Below are 9,766 nucleotides of genomic sequence, written 5' to 3' on the forward strand. Positions count from 1 at the left end.
AACTTAGTTTCATGCACAAAATTATTAAAAACATAGTATCAGTTTACCTTCAGGTGATGTGTACAAGGTACCTGTATATAAAAAGCATAAATGAATTTTGTTTTTAAACTTGAGTCCCATCTCCAGGATGTCTCATTATGTACGTACAGTCAGCCCTTCCTTTACGCGGGGGATCCGTTCTGGACTCTCCTGTGTAAAGGGAATTCTGCCTATGCTCAAGCCCCATTTAAATGAATGGGGCTCATGCAAGGGGCGGTGCGGTGGTGTGGCAGCGCCACACCACAGGCGCATGCCCCATTGTTCCTTATAGGATGCACCACCCCTTCTCCCAGTGCGGCTTTCAGCATGTGCAAACACAGAAATTCCAAAATCCAAAATAAAGCAAACAAACAAATCAGATCTGAAATCCAAAACACTCCTGGTCCCAAGCATTTCGGATGAGTTACGGATAGGTGATACTCAACCTGTATTCATGTTACATTCAATTCTGAACAAAAACAATACATCTCTTCTTTCCCCTACTCTACAGGAGTTATGGGTGTGCATTTCCATTTGAAATTGAAGATGAGTTACTTTAAACAGCTGGTGGCTAGATTTATGGTTATGATTTATGGCTGGCTTACATGGGATCCTCTGGTTGAGTCTCCACATTATTTGAAGCAGTGAGGAACAAGGAAAATGATGAAACTTGTTCTTTTCAGGTGCTATGAAAAATAGTCAGAAAAACAGTGACTGAGAATTCAGGTGGTCAACTGCTTGGGAGTCAGGGGCCTATTTCCCTTCCACAAACCCCTTGCAAACCATCTTTGTCCCCACAATAAGCCCAAATACCTCTGTTTCCCTCTCAATCCTTCTCAAAATGGCAAAATGGATCACTTCTGTTGTCATTTTGAGAAGGACTCTAAAAAAATATTTGGAGGTATTGATTTGGAGATACTTCTGGGGTGCTTTGGGAGTTGGCACGTTTTCATATGTTTTCACACATTTGGGGGCAAAATGTATCTGAAAATCATACTGATTTTTTTTAAAATGGGGATTTGGGGGGATTTGAAGGCCACAGAGATGGGTCCAGGGGCCACATATGGCCCTTGGACACACCTTTGCTATACCTCCAGAATCTAGTATCATTCAGTGGAGCCTACTCCCAAGGAAATGGGTACTGGATTACAAAAAAATGAGTGAGTCAGTGGTGGGCAGGTATCAGCACTGAAGCAAGAGCAAGAGCCATCACAATCGTCAGAACTAGTAAAACTGCTACAGTCACCTGGAGGCTTCTGACCATGTGGAAGCTTAATCTGGAGCTCCTGTATGATATGGATTTTAACTATGAATATAACAACCATATAACACTGCCATTTTTAAAAAACATAAACCACTCTTTTCTGTCCTTTCTCTACATTCTGTTTACAGGTATTTAAAAAAAAAATACTCCCAGAGGAAATTCCTGGAAGCTGGAGGCGCTTTTTTTTCCTGTTGGTCTTTCATGATAAGAAGAAAAAGACCAGTGCACATTTATATAGCTTTCTGGTAGCATTAAAAACCAATGCCATTTTTGGGCTCTTTTTTATGTATATATCTTATTAAAAGAAAGAATGAAAAGAGGAAGAGGAAGGAAAAAAAGACAAAGTTACACTTTATTTTGTATCTAAATGACTTCAGAAGTCTCATTTTTATTTTATTTTATTTTTTGTAATGTTGGACAGTTCTCTAAAACAGAAGCTGAGCTTTCAATGCTAGATTGAAATCCTACCGGAACTGTTATGACTAGTACTTAATATTAGGGGTGTTCTTCCCCATTTTTTTCTTAATCTCTTTGTTCTTACAACAGTGGATCAGGCAAACAGAATATTTCCCCATTTTATAAAAAAAATATTGTGAAATGATGTGTTATATATAGATATATATAGATATATATATAAAAGATTTTTATACTGGAGGTGAGTGGAAACATCTGTAAATTAACCACCATCATTCTCTAAAGATAATTATATTGAAAGTGACTGCATTTTTTAGACTGTGATGTGCTATAATTTAAGGCAAGTCAGTGCACTTACTGCCACTCATGCCCAGATGGTAATACTGAGCGTTAGGCAGAAATCATGTGGTCCAGTGAGTTGAGTGCATCCAGGAGACTTGAATGTCAAGTGTCTGATTGTGATGTTGCACTTCTAAGAGCCCCAGAAGGAGATATGTGTCTCCATCAGTGGTTCCTATTAAGTTCATTGGGACCTGGATGCACACAGTGATGTGGATTGGGTTGCACATTGGTAAAATGTGCAATTTTTCCACGCCAGAGTTGAGCAACGTGCTCATGACCTCTGCTCTCCATTTACAAAATGGAGGGGAAGTGACCTACCTCACAGGGTTGTTGTGAGGATGAACCTAATAAAGATTATAAAGCACTTTTCAAATTAAATGGTCTACAGAGTGAATGGGTAAACAAACAGTGAGATATCATCACTGGTTGTGAGGGTGAGGGGAGGCCATAGCTTGGTGATCAGATATTTGCTTTCTATGCAAAAGGGCCTAGGTTCAACCTCCATTTGAAAATACCACAAATAGTTGGAATGGAGAGGAGCTGCATCTCAGATTGCTTCTGACTAGTTAGGACTAGGGCAGATGAACAAACAAACAGACATCTACCCTAATACTCCCATTTACCGTTCACTGCCAAAGTTTTTGATACTTTATTTATTGAAATGATATCCCACCTTTTTCTCAAGATGGGATTGAAGGTAGCTTACCATAATTTTTTAAAAAAAATGTCAAGCTAAAATATTAAATTATATAAATTGAACTACATCCCAATATTATTTTTAAAATTTGGCTTAAAACACACTTACCAGTAAATAGATTCAAAAAGCAGCATAGAATCATAGAATTATAGAGTTGGAAAAGACTACCTAGTTCTTCCTAATGTTGAGGTGGCCCTCAGACCAATGTTTAGAGGATTGCTAGTTGAGGAATGCCATCTTTACAGATTCTGAAACTAATTCCTTTCTGGGCTTACATCTGGATAGAAATGTGGTGACCCATTACATTTTGCCCTTCTCGAAATTGCAATGCTGTTTTCAGCTCAAGAAAAAAAAAGAAGAAAGCAGAATATGAAAATATATTTGAAGATGGATATATGTATTGAGATAAAAAATGTCTTTGGAAATGTATGTTTTGTGGGAGGAAATCAAATTTTCATTTAAAAAACACACCTTTAAATGTGGATCTTTGTACAGATTTTTTTTTGGGGGTGGTGGTGGAATGCCGATCAGTGTGAAAATGAGATCAAAAGGACTTTGTGATTCAACACATGCAGAAATGTTCTAGATTGACAAATAAGCTAATTCTTGCTTTTAAGGCAAGGTGTTTAGCTACCTGTCCTCTGTCATGGTTTCCCAGCTTACACCCCGGGAAATAATAGCTGCTTTGTGTTCCCCACAAATCAGACTTGTTGGGAGCTAAATTGGGAGAAAAGCTGATTTTGAAATACAGTCCATGGAAACTCATCCATTTTGCAGTCAAGCCTTTCAGGATTTCTTGGTAGCAGGGAAGATATCCTTATTGCATGGTGATTTTTCATAAAAGCCACCCGTAACAAACACACCGCGGTGGATGGATTCTAGTGGCTTTATAATAATGTACATTGAACTACTGTCGCTGGAGCCGTTTATCTTAGCCTCTACTTTTTCCAGCAGTCTCTCCTGGCCTAGGTTGTTTCCAAATAAACCATTGATCACTGTGCTCCTCAAAGTCTTGTAAAGCAACCTGTTTTGTGGCTTTCCCTCTCCTGTGGTGACTTATTCTTAAGACGTCAAAACGGAAGCCCATGAAACATACATCCAAGAGTTGCAGGGAGTACATGAAATTAGGGCTTTGTCAATATAGGCTGCTATGGTGCATTCAGCCAAAAAAAGATGTCTCTGATTAACCAGCATTTTGTGTGTGTGTGTGTGTGTATACATACATATATACACATTGAGCGGGAGGGAAGATTTTACCCATCATTGCCCAGATTGATGTTGATGACACTGGTTATGATTTGAATGAATCAAAAGTTAAATAAAATTTGGTTCACATCAGTTCCATGCAGAACGGTCACAAATCTGCACATTGTAATTGTTGTGTGCCTTCAGGTTGTTGGTGAACCTGTCATGGGATTTTCTTGGCAAGATTTATTTCAGAGGGGCTTTGACTTGGTCATCCTCTGAAGCTGAAAGAGCATGACTTGTCCAAAGTTATTGTGGCTTCCATTGTCAAGTAGGGATTTGAACCCTGGTCTAAAGGATCCTAGTCTAACACTCAAACCACAAGCAAGCTTGCATGCAAAGATTTATGTGTTTTTCATTTAATATACTGTATTCCACTTTTCTCCATATGTGGGATCCAAGGAAGTTCACAATGTAGCTTTTCTAAAAATACTTCAAATATTGGGATGCTATTGGAAGTCTGAGGGCCCTTTCATATAACGCAATGATAGCACTGTTATCATGCTTTAAATGCCATGATTCCAGCCAATGGAATCCTGGGATTTGAAGTTTAGGAAGGGTATTTAGAACTGTCAGGAGAGCACTGTGTGACCAAACTACATATCCCAGAATTCCACATGAGGGACTCATTGCAAGTTAAAATGGAATCATAGTGCCATAGGGTGTAGTATGAAAGAACCCTAAATTTCAGGTTTGATCAAGATTAGATCATGAATTCTAAATCACGCAATACAGAAACCTCAGGTACCCAAGGTAGTTGACCAGCTCCAAAATTTTACAACATTTTTTGTTATGGTTCCATTTAGGTTATAGCATTTGTGGAAATTGTTTCTTATCCACGCACACTATGGCTATGTGGAAGTGTCCCCTTCCAAGGAGGTGTGTGAGATTTTTTGAGAGTACATTCAGTGAGCTTGCAGAATAATGAACCCAAGCCAGTCTTTATACATTGGTACAAGCAACCAACTGAAATAAACAGTGCTTTCACGTAGTTGCTGCTTAAAGTCAACAGTCTATTTGTATTCAAAGAGACAGCTGTGTTAGTCCTTTTTAGCATAAAAAGACATAACAGAAAACTGACTCAGAATTTCTAGCATAAGCTTTCATGAACTTAGTGCAATTTATCTGATGCACCTAGGTTGCCAGGTGTTCCTTATTACTGTGGATCTGTCTTATTTCACAGAATCATAGAGTTGGAAGAGACCACTAGGGCCATCCACTCCCACCTCCGGCCATGCAGGAATTTGAAAGCCAGAAAGCTTGTACTTTATATGACTGACAGGTGTCCCTTATTATAAGACATGTTTCCTATTTAAGATCTGGGAATCTCTTCTTTTTATACAAACTGAATATGATGCCCCAGATCCTATATTTTGGGGTGTGGGCCTTTATAAAGACAGAAGTATGTACATCATATGATTTGCAAATGTCCATGCTGTGTTAATTTTATAGAGAAATAAGTGGCTTGGTTGATTGAAATCAGTTCTTCCATTTCATAGAATCATGAAGTTGGAAGAGACCACAAGGGCCAACCCCTTGCCCTGCGGGAATGACAAGTAAAGAACACTTGAAAAATGCCCATTGAACCTCTCTTTAAAAACCTCCCAAAGAAGGAGACTCCATTTAGTATTTAGACCAAACACAAACTTGTTCATAGCTCTATCCTGACTGTCAGCCCTGCATGTCATGAATTTTGGAAGTCTGTTACTGCTTTTTTGAAAACTTAGCAGCATGCATCCTGATCTGCACTTCATTAACTTTTTTGGACTGCAACTCCCAGAATCCTCAGTCAGGATTCTGTATCTGATGAAGTCCATAAAGGCTTCGGTTAGAAATGTTGTCCCCCCCCCCACCGTTAGTTTCAAAGGTGCTTCTGGATTTCTTTATGACTGATTTGTGCTAGTGAAGGTAATTGTTTCAATGCTAGGAGACTTGCAGTGGGATGAGATTGCTAACAACAGTGGACCCTTCGTATCCACTGGAGTTTGGTTCCAGGATTCCCTGTCATACCAGCATCCTCTCAAGTCCCATTATATACAATGGCCTAATAAAATGGTGTCTCTTACATAAAATGGCAAAATCAAGGTTTGCTGTTGGAATATTCCAACAGCAAACCTTGATTTTGCCATTTTATGGATGGCTGAATCAATGGATAAAAGAATCCATGGGTATGAAGGTCTGGCTGTATTACAATATAGCTGACTAAGGATTGTGGGAGTTTCAGTCCAAAAAAGATAATTGGCTCCTGGTCAAGACACATGGAAACTTCATACATGCATACATACATCTTTCTTATATTCATATGTTTCATTCATCTTGGCAAAACAGCTCAACCTGTTATTAATAATGTTTGCCCTGGATACTACTGTGGGCCCTTAATAACCACTGTGGTTTGGTTCCAGGCCCTCCTGTGGATACCAAAATCTGTGGATGTTCAAGTCTCATTAAATACAGTAGCTTAGTAAATAAGTCCCTTATTTAAAATGGCAAGATCACAGTTTGCTTTTTGGAATGTATATATCTTAAAAAACATTTTCAAGCCGTGGATGCTTGAATCCTTTGATTAAAAAAAATCCATGGACATGGAGGGCTGACTGTACCAGATTTAGCTGTGTTTAAGGACCTCCATTTGTTATTCATATTTTATTCATTTTTCCAAGAACAAAACAATTGTGTTTTCTCTGTTCTGTGCCAGGAGAAAATCATGCTGCAGTTGTTGTTTTCTCCTCTGCTCCCCCCGTCCCCAACTTTTCTGACTTTTTATTAGAGACAAACTGATTGTGGCGTTGACAAGTCTGTGTTGAATCTCCTGCTTTCAAGAGCCGATTATTATGAAATCATCCTTGATTATGATGCAGCTTTCTAGTGCTATGGAGAGAGAGAGAAAGCATCCCAGTGCAAATCCTGTTACTTTTTTTCTGGGTTTTTTGTTGTTGTTTCTTTTTTGCTTTTTTTGTTTTGTTTGTGACTAGGAGAACATGGCTTATTCATCCTCTTCAAATGGTGAGATAAGATAATTAAGTGATAATTGTTCCCTCCCCCCAACCCCAGGGAAAGATAAATAGCTCAACAATAAATAACCAGGGCACAGGCTAAGTGCTGATTTGTAAGCCGTTTACCTCTTTGCTCAAAAACCTAATGATCTGTTATAGTTCAACAGCAATGCTAATTATTATTGCTGTTTATATAATTGCTGATATTCCTGGCTGTAGGAAGAGGGGGCGGGAAATCTAATAGGTCATTTCATCACTTCCTATTGCCAAAGCTGGGTAATTTCCTGCTGTGTTATAATTTCCACAGATTTCACTTTGTTAAAGTGCATCTGTGTTAAACAGAGCAGTTTGATGCCATTTAAACTGCCATGCCTCCATTTTAAGGATTTCTGGGATTTGTTGCTTGCGAGATTATCACACGGGGGTTATCCTGTCCTTGTCCCGTTCCAGTCTTATTCTTCCCATGTGATCTTGGGAAGGACTTCCAGACGACGTTGAGCAGATCCTGTCATTAACCTGTCCAAAAAGCGTGATTGCGTACAGATCCTGTCATTAACCCATCATTAAAGTGACATTGGCCGGCATTTTGTATTAACAGAAGTTCATGTTATTGCAATGCCACTTTAATGATGGGTGAATGGCAGTATCGGCACTACAATTTCATAGCCTATCACCGTCACAGATGAGTTAATAATGGGATAAGGATGGGGGAAGCAATCCCGTCCCTATCCCATCAGTGTGTGATAATCTCCTTGGTGATGTACTCTGCACTATAATTCCCCCAGGTATCCTGAGTGCCTATCTACATTACAGAATTAAAGTGATTTGATCTTCAGTCACTCTCTTCCCAAGGCATCTTGTTATCTTACAAGTACTTCAGTTGTTGTTGTGTCCCTTCAAATTATTACTGACTTACAGTGACCATAAGGTGACCTTGTCACAGATTTTTCTTGCCAAGACTTTTTCAGAATGGGTTTGCCATTGCCTTCCTCTGAGGCTGAGAATGTGTGACTTGACCAAGGTTATTTTGTGGGTTTCCAGGGCCAAGTGGGGATTTGAACCCTGGCCTCATTCAAACCTGCTGGGTCATGTGTGAAAGTCCTTCCTGCAATTGGGTGAGAAGGACGGGACAGGGATGGGACAATGACATTCCCATCCCTCATGTGATAACCCAGTGCAACAAGGGACGGCCTAAAGTATGATGTTACATGCCATATTGACCTTCCAATCTACCAACCAAATTATTATGAGAAGATAGAGCATGGTACTCAGCAGTTGAGGGTGCATTCTTATATGGGGCAGGAGCACAACCTACCACTACCACAAATTATGCAGTCAAGTTTCCTGCATTTGGGGAAATTGCAGGGATCAGCACACCTGAAATGCAATGGATGAGCAGTGATTGGTGTCCAGAGACCCCAAGACCCCAACATGGTCAGCTATCAACATTCCAATTGGGATTCTGGGATTTATAGCTTTGTGGGATATTTAGCCTTCTCTTGTCAGAGAGCTCTGGTGCCACAACAAACTACAGAGCCCAGCATTCTATTGGATGGAGCCCTAATAGTTAAAGCGGTGTCCAACTGCATTAATTCTGCAGTGTGGCAGCAGTGTAAGGGTGTCTAACAAAAATATAAAATCTACACTTTTCCCTCCCACATCAACAGCTTTCATATGTTACACATAAAAATGAGCAAAAAGTCAGATGCTGTTTTTGTGTTCAGAGTATCCTATATGTTGTTATGAAGCGTTTAACAGGCCCTTACTGCACATTTTTCCCTCTCAGATGTCAGGTGAAATCTTAATAAAATATGTATTTTTCATCTTGTTAAGAGACTGAGCAATATAAGGATCAAAAATGAAACAAACACTCATGTATAATACAAAGCAACATCTGTGCAACAGCAACCATTTTTGATGATTGGTTCTGCCATCCCCATTGCCATATCTTTATAATGTTTGGAGGGAAGTGGATTGTGGGGATGGTTGAACATCTGGAGCATTTTCCTTTTAGAATGTCAGGATATGAAACTATCCCATGCTAATGGAAAACCAGCTCTGAGAACTAAACTGACGACAGTAACACACATGAATTAAAAATACAGTGCATAACTCAGAAACAGAGCTCATGCAGGATCAGTGTGGTATAGTGGGGTGAGTGTTTAATTAGGACTCTGGATTCAAATTCCTTCTTAGGCATGGGAACCCACTGAGTAACACTGGGCAAGTCATATTCTCTTAGCTTGAGAGGAAGTGCTGGTCATATCCTAAAAAGCCCTGTATGACTTGAATCCAGAAAGACCGCATCTCCCATTCTGCAGCTGCAGGAGGAAGGCTTTCTCTTAGTCCCAACACAGGCTCACTTGGTAAAGCAATGAGAGAGAGGGTCTTCTCAGTGGCTACTCCCACCTTCTGAAACTCTCTTCCATGAGATGCCCCCTCCCTGCTTTCCTTTCACCAGCAGGCAAAGACTTTTTGTTTGTTTGTTTAAGTACACTTTTACATAAGGCCACTTACTGTGTGTGCTTTATTATTATGATTAATTTTGGTATGCTTTTTAAATAATTTTATATTGTTTTAAATGTGATGTTTTAAATTATTTAAAAAAATAGTATTGTTAGGTTTTAAACAATATTTTTCTGTGTGTCATCTTGGGTCTCACTCCAGGAGAAAGGCGGCATATAAACTAAATTCATCATCATCATTATCAATCAAAAACAACAGCAGAAGAAGAAGGCAGTGACAAATGCTCTCTGAACAAATCTTGCCAAGATACAAGTATGATAAGTTTGC

At 39.4% G+C, this 9,766-nt stretch overlaps 1 protein-coding gene and 1 pseudogene across 1 annotated transcript in view; one reads left to right on the plus strand and one right to left on the minus strand.

The window, feature by feature from the left end:
• MBD2 (methyl-CpG binding domain protein 2) overlaps window positions 1–2,416 on the plus strand; it is a 150,366-nt gene extending 147,950 nt beyond the window's left edge. The window contains exon 7 of the mRNA XM_042448965.1: window positions 1,411–2,416. The gene's annotated coding sequence lies outside the window, so the exon portion shown is untranslated. The remainder of the gene's footprint in view (window positions 1–1,410) is intronic.
• Window positions 2,417–8,269: 5,853 nt separating this feature from the next.
• LOC121924500 lies at window positions 8,270–8,415 on the minus strand (annotated as a pseudogene).
• Between the last annotated feature and the right edge of the window lie 1,351 nt (window positions 8,416–9,766).

This window comes from Sceloporus undulatus, chromosome 2 (assembly GCF_019175285.1).
Source record: "Sceloporus undulatus isolate JIND9_A2432 ecotype Alabama chromosome 2, SceUnd_v1.1, whole genome shotgun sequence".
Taxonomy (NCBI): Eukaryota; Metazoa; Chordata; class Lepidosauria; order Squamata; family Phrynosomatidae; genus Sceloporus; species Sceloporus undulatus.